Raw genomic sequence first — 9723 nt, forward strand, 5'->3', positions numbered from 1 at the left:
CGGCAGCGCCAGGCCAGTGGCTGCAGTGGTGTTGGTGGAGGTCTTTCCACTGACAAGGCATGGAGCACAGTCACGTACGAGCCTCTCTGCTTCTGCTTCACAATGCCAAGGTTGTCCTCATGAGCCATGGCCAACACTCGTCCTCTGAGGCTGCTTGGTATGATGGTGCAGTTTCCGCGAGCCTGACATGTGTCATTCCAGCACGACAGCTCATGTTTGAAACCTGGCATATGGTTGGAGTTCCGACGGGAGCTGTGCTGGCCAATGATTGGCTACGTATTCCCGCAAGGTCGTGAAGATGGGGTCGTTGGCTGATTCTTGGGTCAGATCTTGAGCGACACTCTGTGTGCGAGAGGTGAGTGTGGGAGCTGGATGAGGTCCTCCTCGGAGTCGACCTGAGCACAGGTGGAGTCTGGGGGAACTGAGCGCGAAAGGAGGTTGGCTACCACATGGTCCCTGCCCAGCGTAAACTGCAGCTTAAAGTTATATTGCTGAGGGCGGTACACGCGGAGGGGCTTGTGACCCGACTCGGAGGTCGACATCAATGCTGTGAGGGCCTGGTGGTCGGTGCGTAGAGGTAAATGTGCCACCGCTCGCAGGCCCAGACGCGTGTTAGTGCCTCCCTCTCTCCAACTGAGTACTTCTGTTCAGTGGGGCTCAAAGTGCAAGATGCAACACCGTCCTGAAGCTGACAGAGGACCGCTGCCACTGCTGTGGCTGACGTGTCACAGGTGACCAGGTGAGTTTAAAGTTGGCCAGGACAGGTGAAGTGGTCAGCAGTTATTTGAGAGAGGGGACAGCCTGTGCACAGTCGGGTGTAAAGACCCAGTACACCTGCTTCAACAGCTGAAGCAGAGGGGACGTGATGGCCGAGTACTGGGACAGGAAACGCATGTAATAACCCGTCATTTGCAGAAATGAGGCAAGTTGTGTAGCAGATGTCGGTTCTGGGACATGATGGATGGCTTCCACGCTTGACTGCAGCGGTGAGAGCCCTAGGGCTGACACGCAGAACCTGACAAAGTCTATCTCTGGCACCGAGAACAGGCACTTCTCAGTGTTGAGTGCGAGGTTGTATTGGCTGAGCGCTGCAAAGGCTGCTTGCAGATGTTCATCATGGACGGCAGAGTTGGGGCCATGGATGACGATGTCGCCCAAGTAGACAGCCACTCCAGAGACCCCGGCAAGGATGGTGGACATTATCTTCTGGAAACAGCTGGGGGCTGAACTGAGGTGTATGGAAACTCCCTCTCTGGGTGTAGGGGAACTTGCAAAAGTCCAGCTTTGTGAAGAGCGTCCACCCGTAGAAGTGAGTGGTCAGTTCCTCCATAGTCAGCAGTGGGTACTGATCAGGTATGACGGCCTTGTTGGCCGCTTTCAGATCCAAGCAGACCCGCAGCTCTCCAGACTTATTTTTAGCGATGACCAAGTTGGACACCCATTGGGAAGGCATCCACCAGCTCCATGAATCCATCCTCCAGCAGCTTCTGTAGATCCTTAATGACCTCCTCACGTAAAGTCAGTGGAATATGGCGTAGAGGTTGAACGACTGGGGTCACCGTAGGGTCGAGGAGGGGATTATGTGTGAACGCTGTCAGGGCACCTACAACGTTGAAGAGGGTGGGTCATTGCTCTTGCTATGGAGAGGTGACATGCAGGATTGTTGAGCCACTGTTGTCCAACAGAGAGAACCCCAGGCTGGTGAACAGGTCTAGACCTAAGATATTAGTGCCCTGCCGTGGGATGTGGAAGGGGAACCGAGTGCAGGTCTTGTTGCCATACTGCACTGGTGAGTGTATAAAGCCAACGTCATCAATCACTGAGCACCCATATTCGTACAGGCTAAGGCTGGGTGGCTGGAGAGGCAGGTGGGACAGGAGCTGGTGGTAGGTAGCCTACATGTTAGAGTGCTCAATCTAGTAAACCGCTATAGTTTTATAGCTATAGTTTTAGTAGGCTGTTGTAGCCCATTATAAAATGTGGAGAGCAGCTTGACATGGGACACACACACACACACACACACATAGCCCCCGGTCTCCAGGATCCCAAGATAATTTGTTAATGTAGTCTACTAGGCTATAGTTGTTAGAAGGATAGTGGTCATAAGGGGGAAACACTACTGTTAGTAAAGCATTATGGATAAGATTGTTAATAGTTGCCCTTATACACACTTTTTTTTGCAAGGTGTTTGCCTAGGCTACGCAGCATACCGTTGTAGTGAATTTAGGGGGCAGACTGACCAGCCTACGAAATGCTCTGAGACCAGGTTGCAGCGAAAGGGGACCCTAGTTTTATTCACATTCAGTGGCAGTGCCAAGAAGGTTTGCTGATTGTGTTCATAACACACCATGGCAATTAGAAGAGTATATGCCTGTAGTCTGAAATTGCCATGGGGAAACTTGGTGTGTGTGTGTGCGAGTTATTAGATTAGATTGATAAGAGTGGGGTGGCAGGGTAACCTAGTGGTTCGAGTTTTGGACTAGTAACCGAAAGGTTTCATGTTCAAATTCCCAAGCTGACAAGGTACAAATATGTCGTTCTGCCCCTGAACAGGCAGTTAACCCACTGTTCCTAGGCTGTCATTGAAAATAAGAATTTGTTCTTAACTGACTTGCCTAGTTAAATAAAGGTCAAATAAATAAAAAGAGTGAGTGCGCAGTGACTCTTGTTTGAGCTAACGTATTAGATCATTAGATTGATAAGAGTGGCAGAGACGCTTGTTTGAGCTAACGTATTAGATCATTAGATTGATAAGAGTGGCAGAGACGCTTGTTTGAGCCAACGTATTAGATCATTAGATTGATAAGCGTGAGCGTGCAGTGACGCTAGTTTGAACGAACGTATTAGATCATTAGATTGATGTTTGTTTGCCCCCTACTTTTTACACACACACCTAACCAGCCCGTCTCGACCTGTATGCAACCACTTTCTCTTTCTGGAAATAATCTGCGGCACAACCTATTACAGGTCCCAATACTTATAACAACATGGTTATTATGTGTTAAAAGAGCAAGGATTTCCTTCTTACTAAAGCCAATTCTAAAGTTTAGTTTCATCAGGTCATTTAACTCAGGCATTTCAACGGTGGCGTGTGCCAGCAACAGGGAGCCAGGAAGACATGCACTTAACCAAATCCCCTACATTAATCTTGAGATATAACTAAGACTTTATTTTCAACATTTTGACACTTATTCTCGAAATTACTTAGAATTTATTCCCGAAATATTGCCACTTTTTGCCCGTTTTTTTTTCAAGTACTATCATGCAAAAAAAAATACAACCAAGTACTACCACCTGCTGCTGTTTATTTTCTCTTTTCTCTTCACTAAGCCCTAATAGTCTTATGTACATTTCAGTCATGCTGAACAAAAAGGTAAGTTCCTAAAAATAATTCCTCAAAGATGTGTCTTCTGAGGTGAAGTATCAATGTCTCTCACCATCTCTCTGAGGATGTATGACACTATCTCCTAACTATTCCAGGGGTGGATATAGGAATGGACCTGCTGCTGTCATGTGGGTGTAAATAAGGAAATGAAATACACAGGAGCTGGAATGCATTGTACATTGGCAGGTACTTTCTCTACCTGGCAAACTCATCTTTGTTGATATTGTCTGCTCTTGTTGGACTCCTTCTGATTGTTTCTTCCGTTAGATGTGGAGACAAAGACCGTGGCAGGATGCTTGGTGGTGTCTTGAAAGGACATTAGGTCTTGAGGTTCACAAATGTATTCATATCACAGCAGGACTAGACTTTGACCCCATTTGGTACTATGCAAAATACCAATAAATATGCATAAGATTTTTTTTTAAATTATTATTATTTTTTTTTAAAGAGATCGAGAGACGGAAAAAGAAAGAGGGAGAAGACAGAGAGCCTTTCCTTTAATGTACCTACCTGAATGAACATGACCAAAATACCACTGCCACACACTTTATGAAGGTGCGCATTCAGTCACAGTCAATATCATGTAGGCATCCACTCGCTTCCTGACCATCAATGTCTTTTATATCCTGGCTTGGTCCACCGCACAGGACTGCCCAGGTTACATACCTTAAATTCTAATCTGGACGGGGACCAGTCACTGGGAGACTGTGAGAGAGATAGAGAGACACCTGGCCAGTGTGCATAGAAAGAAGATAAATACCGCTGTATACTTTAGCGATGTTTCCGACTGGACCGTTTCAGCTGGCTCTTGTGAGAGTGACAGGCCCATGACACAACACTAACGTGGAATGGACATCTCTCTAAAATGCAAATAGTTTTTGTTTTTGCAGGAAAAGCCGGGGGCTGGAATGGAGAAAAAGAAATAACAGCACACTGACTGCTGTAGCAATGTTTGGACCGGAAAGGTCAAAGATACCTGGCTGGCTAAGTGGAGAGTGATAGGCCCTCAAAGCACGGGGCCAATGACACAACACGAACATCTCCATTTCAGACATTCCCTGCATTCATGGAAATCCCAAACTATTAGCATTTTAGAGAGAAGAGCCATCGTGTTGGGTCACAAGGTGTTGTTGTTCTGCTAACTAAGGGACAGGTGAAGATGGGAGGGTTGGCCTACAGTACCGGCATGTCATCTATATTTGATCCAATGAAAGGGTCTGTTCCAGCATCAATAAACAGGACAGTCACTGATGCAGAGGAGAAAGTTGAGAAACACAATATACTGTGTTTAGAGATGCTTGATTACTAGCGTGGTCGGTGGACTGAAAGGTTAAAGAGAAGGCCAAATGTCATTTAAAAATACATTAAACTCATGACGGGGACAGATAGTTTTACAGGTGAACGGTTTTCTCTGAGTCAGTAGTCATGGGTGGAGAGAGATCTTGCTGGCGCCACCACCCACCCACACAGTACAAACACACCAAGTCCACAATCTCATTCAATCAAATGTTCAATGCAGTATTTAGGCCCATGTTACACAATGTCCTCAACAGTGGTTGCTGTTGTTAAAGGTCACAATAGTGTGAACCGATGCAATGATAAATGAATTGTATCACCTGTTCAGCCGTTGTTAGGGGCTCAGAACAAGAAGGAGTCATCCTTTTCAATGAGCAGGATTCCTTTGTGGGTTCCTGACTTGGCCTTCTCCATTGGGGACCAGAATCATACTCAGATTCCAACAGCCAGGTCTCATTTCTACAGACTTCCTTCAGAGTTCAACACCATCCTCACAAAACAGCACCAATATAGTCATGTCAAATGTAAATTCCCCTTTCCAAGAATCGTCTCTCGGATTTATGGAATAAATTCATGCATTACCTTAAATGGAAATATTTTTACAGTCTCCAATGGGTGGGTTAGATAACAACCGTCCAGCGCGTAATTTAATGCAAAATGCTCATTCAGTCCGAGGTAGAATATTTCTGAGGTTTCCTTTTTAGAGTTTAACCTTGGTCTTTGGTTGTAGTCTTGGGCTTAATTTATTGTTTTGACTGGGTCCTTTCTATGCTTTAAGATTTCGGGGAAATAGTCTTCATTCCTGATCAGTCTCGTCCAATACCTCTGGTTGTGGGGGTTTTCGTGTGCAGGCAGCCTGGCCTCTCTTGGATCCAGCGTCTGGAAAGGCCTTGCAGGGGGAATGAAGCTCTGTGTTTTTTGTTAATGCTCCAGTACCCCCCCCCCTTTTTCGAAGGGGAAACGTTATGCTATATCACATTCCCCAGGTTGGCATCTCTCCTGACATATGCCCCTCCAGTGGCACTTCTTTAACAAGGTGTCTGAGTCTCTGGGTCAAATGACACCCTCTGAGCCCTATCCCCCTCCTAGTGCATGTAGTCAACTAAGCCTTATAGGGACAATCTGAAGTTGATACAATACATTCTTGGACTTAACAAATTCATTACACAAGTATATACCCATTGATTCTTGACGAATATAGCATATAAATGCCTCACGAGCTCAGTTCAACTGTCGTACCCCATCAGAACCCCAAATAGAAGATTGTTCTACTCCAATGTCTGTAAACATTGTACACGTAAACAAACACTATAGCCTCAAAACATGCTTAGAAATGATGTTGATATCTTGGATGGTCAGTGGTTATATTTCTCCAGACTCGTCCCTCAGCTTTTAACCAGAAAAGAGGCAGTGGGACTGCTTTGTTATTGTTTCAACTACAGATTGCCCCTTTAAAAGGTCTCTGCTCAATAGTAGTACATTTACAATAGGGGATGTTGTCCAAATTATGTGCACTACAAGAAATAGTGGGCTCTGGTCAAAAGTAGTGCCCTATAAAAAAAAAGAATAGGCGGTCGTTTTTGCCCGAGAAGATGAGGAAGGACAAGCAGCACAAGAGCAACAAACCCCAGGTCTCAGTAGCCCAGTCAGGCGTGTGGAAGAAGCCAGTGACTGTTTTCTAATACTTCATCATCCAGAGAGTTTCACCAGCGGCACACGCTCCCTTGGCTCCACTGTAAATGCAAGAACTCAACTCTGCTATATAGAGACTTTGATTGTGTTTGTCTTTAGTAAAAGAAAGTAAATACTATTTCCACATATGACCGCCAAGCACTTCTGGACATCAGATCGACAGTTACTAATCTTGATTTAGACTTCAAATACGACTTCAACTCCGACTTCGCTGTTCATACCGGACCCTATTCCTTGTTCCGTGGGATACCAAAACATGGGAGATGAGGTGGAGTCCTGGTGAAATTGAGGCGAAGAGAAGAACGAACGACACTCCCCTCCGTTCGATTGACAAATGTCACTTGAGAACAAGACGGATGAGATTCGTTCAATATTCTCCTATCAGAGACACTTGAAAAGCTGCCATATTATATGTGGTTGGATGATGGCGCTGTGCACGTGGTACTCTTGTGGATTCTCCATGCAGCGGCAGGATCGGACGGTGGCTTCGGGGAAGTCAAAAGGAGGTGGAGTGTGTTTTTTAATAAATAACAACTGGTGTGCTGCTTCAAGTGAAGGACATCTCAAGCTTTTGATCACCTGATATAGACTACCTCATGGTAAGCTGCAGACCCTTTAATCTACCAAGAGAGTTCTCATCCGTAAATATCACCACGGTCTACATCCCTCCACAAGCCGTTTATGGAGCCATAAACAAACAACAAACCGTTCACCCAGAGGCAGTGTTTCTGGTGGGCGGAGACCTTAACGTGGGGAGACTTAAAACCGTTCCACCTCACTTCTACCAACATGCCTCTGCGCGACTAGGGGCGCTAAAACTCTACACCACTTTAATTCTACCCACAGAAATGCATACATGGCCCTCCCTTCGGCAAATCTGACCATGACTTCATTGCCTTGTTTCCTGTTTACAAACAAAAGCTCAAAAAGGAAGTACAAATGATGCACTCAATACAGAAGTGGTCGGATGACACAGACACGAGGCTACAAGTCTGTTTTGCTAGATCCCAGCCTGGGATCTTTTTTTTCTGGGATTCCTCTGATAGCATTGAGGAGTTTACAGTCACGGGTTTCATCAAAAACGTGCATACACAACGTAGTCCCCACAGTGGCGATATGAACGTATCCAAACCAAAAACCATGGATTACAGGCAATATATGGGCTAAAGGCTAGAGCAACCACTTACAAGGAACGGGACATGGACACATACAAGAAAGCCCACTACGATCAAACATGAAAAATGACAATATAGGATCAAAAAGGTGGAATCCTATTACACGGGCTCTGATGATCGTCGTATGTGGCAGGGTTTGCAGACGATAACCGATTACAATTGGAAACCCAGCAATGGGTCTCAATTGTATTTCACACTGCCCACTCCCACCTGGACAAGAGGGGAAGTAACTATGTGAGAATGTTGTTCATAGACTACAGCTCAGCGTTCAACACCATAGTCCCCTCCAAGCTCATCACCAAGCTGGGGAACCTGGGACTGAACCCCTTCCCCTCTGCAACTGGATCCTGAACTTCCTGACAGTGCGGCCCCAAGTGGCGAGAGTAGGCAACTACACCTCCTTCATGCCAACATTCAACATGGGGGACCCTCAGGGGTGTGTGCTTAGTCCTCTCCTGTACTCCCTGTTCACCCACAACTGTGTGGCCACGCACGACTCCAACACCATTATCAAGTTTGCTGACTACACAACGGTGGTAAGCCAGATCACCGATAACGATGAATTAGTCTACAGGGAAGAGGTCAGAGACATAGCAGTGTTGTGCCAGGACAACAACCTCTCCCTCAACGTCAGTAAGAACAAGGAACTGATCGTGGACTACAGGAGAAAAAGGGGAGAGAACGCCATCCAGATCAATGGGGCTTTTGTGGAGCGGGTTGAGAGCTTCAAGTTCCTTGGCGCCCACATCTCTAAGGACTTAACATGGTCCGCACACACCCGCACAGTTGTGAAGATGGCGCATCACAGCCTCTTCCCCCTGAGGAGGCTGAAAAGATTTGGCATGGGCCCTCAGATCCTCAAAAAGTTATACAGCTGCGCCATCGAGAGCATCTTGACTGGCTGCATCACCGCTTAGTATGGTAAATGCACGGCCAAAATGCCCCGCCGACACTATATACACAAAAGTAGACACCCCTTCAAATAATTGGGTTCAGCTAATTCAGCTACACCCGTTGCTGACAGGTGTATAAAATTGAGCACACAACCATGCAATCTCCATAGACAAACATTGGCAGTGGAATGGTCTTACTGAAGAGCTCAGTGACTTTCAATGTGGCACCATTCAACAAGTCAGTGCCACCTTTCCAACAAGTCAGTTTGTCAAAAATATGCAATGCGAGAGCTGCCCTGGTCAACTGTAAGTGCTGTTATTGTGAAGTGGAAACATCTAGGAGCAACAACGGCTCAGCTGCAAGGTGGTAGGCCACACAAGCTCACAGAACGGGACCGCCGAGTGCTGAAGCACAAACGTAGCACTTAAAAATAGTCTGTCCTCGGTTGAAACACTACTACCAACTGTCAAACTGCCTCACAAGAAGTGTTTGTTTGGAGCTTCATGAAATGGGTTTCCATGGCCGAGCAACTGCACATAAACCTAAGATTACCATGTGCAATGCCAAACGTCAGCTGGAGTGGAGTAAAGCTCGCAGCCATTGGACTCTGAAGCAGTGGAAATGCTTTCTCTGGAGTGATGAATCACGCTTCACCATCTGGCAGTCTGATGGATAAATCTGGGTTTGGCAGATGTCAGGAGAACGCTACCTGCCCGAATGCATAGTGTCAACTGTAAAGTTTGGTGGAGGAGGAATAATGGTTTGGACTAGGCCCCTTAGTTCCAGTGAAGGGAAATCTTAAAGCTACAGCATACAATGGCATTCCAGACGATACTGTGCTTTCAACTTTGTGGCAACAGTTTGGGGAAGGCCCTTTCCTGTGCACAAAGCGAGGTCTATACAGAAATGGTTTGTCGCGACAGGTGTGGAAGAACTTGACTGGCCTGCACAGAGCCCTGACCTCAACACAATCAAACACCTTTGGGATGAATTGGAACGGCGACTGCAAACCAGGCCTAATCGCCCAACATCATTGCCTGACCTCACTAATGCTCTTGTGGCTGAATGGAAGCAAGTCCCCGCAGCAACGTCCCAACCTCTAGTGGAAAGCCTTTCCAGAAGAATGGAGGCTGTTATAGCAGCAAAGGGGGAACAACTCCATATTAATGCCCATGATTTTGGAATGAGACGTTCGACGAGCAGGTGTCCACATACTTTTGGCCATGTTAGTGCATCTACCTCAAAGACCTCTGACCTCTGGTATTCCCTGTATATACTGTA

The sequence above is a fragment of the Oncorhynchus keta genome, chromosome 9 (genome assembly GCF_023373465.1).
Source record: "Oncorhynchus keta strain PuntledgeMale-10-30-2019 chromosome 9, Oket_V2, whole genome shotgun sequence".
Taxonomy (NCBI): Eukaryota; Metazoa; Chordata; class Actinopteri; order Salmoniformes; family Salmonidae; genus Oncorhynchus; species Oncorhynchus keta.